Here is a 1,432-nt window from a genome sequence, read left to right on the forward strand (position 1 = left end):
CCAAGCATTCAAAAATAAAGAAATATGTCATCAATTCTAAAAATTATTTCTTTTATTTTTTTTTTAAATACTGGATAACTCCATTCATGAGTAAAATCAAAATTTTTTAAGACTATTTTGTTCCATAAAAATGCTCCACGTAATGGAATGCAGGATTTGCCGATATTTGTTTTACATTTTGGTTGTCTTATAAAATTATTATTTCGAAGTATATATTTGTTTTTTTCTTTACATGAATATAAATCACTAAAAGAAACTGGAGATTAATTTTACATTTAAACATAAAACAAAGAACGTTGAAAATATTAACCTCATAAATATTAAGAATGTTCATGTTAAATAAAAGAGGCTTTGCATGAGTAAAACGATCTTTTAAATTTATAAGACGTGCTACATGCTTCTGTTGACAATGGAGAGGTTTTAACTTACTTTTGTGCGTACTCCCCCACGCGATATTGCCATAACTAATATGACAGTGTATCAAAGAGTAATATAACTTAATTAAAGTATGTCTCATTAAAATACTTCTTGATTTATAAAGAATTCCAATACTTTTGGTTATTTTATGGCATAAGTTATCGATATGGTACTTCCACGAAAGATTTTCATCTATAATGATACCTAAAAAATTTGTGTACGTGATTCTTTTTATAGGAATGTTATCAAGAATAAGCACAGGCATTTTGCATGGTAGAATATGCTTTTTTATATATTGGATGTGAAATATTTGAAAACATATTACGAGGCTAAAAGTTTATTTAAAAAAAAAACAACCTTTTTATAAAAGAATTAAATATTATCTTATTGAGAAAATGATTCTTTACAACATGATTGAAAAATGTTTTCAAAAAGTAATCAAAACGAGCAAAAAAAAACAAACCTTGTCTTAACTATTTGATATCCTCTGTTTTTAATATATATATACACACACACACATATATATATATATATATATATATATATATATATATATATATATATATATATATATATATATATATATATATATATATATATATATATATATATATATATATATATATATATATATATATATATATATATATATATATATTGATATCATGTTGTACAGAGTCATTTTCTCAATAAAATAATATCTAAAGCTTTTAAAAAAAGGTTGTTTTTTTTTTAAAATAAACTTTTAGCTTCGTAATATGTTTTTAAATAATTCACATCCAATAAATTGGTACAAAGAAACAAATAAATATCAACTTAGTTTCTCCGCGCAGCGGCCTTGCTCGGCAAGGTTCGTGTTTCGGAGTTAAAGAGTTGAGAGAGGGTTGCACCACGAATAACAACTAAAGAATAAAAAACACAAAAAAATGAGTAGCCTCCTCGACTGTAGTGGCCCTTCTCGGGCCTTGGGGAGGTGAATAATCTAAAAAAAAAAAAAAAAATTATATATATATAT

Source organism: Hydra vulgaris, chromosome 13, assembly GCF_038396675.1.
Source record: "Hydra vulgaris chromosome 13, alternate assembly HydraT2T_AEP".
NCBI lineage: Eukaryota > Metazoa > Cnidaria > Hydrozoa > Anthoathecata > Hydridae > Hydra > Hydra vulgaris.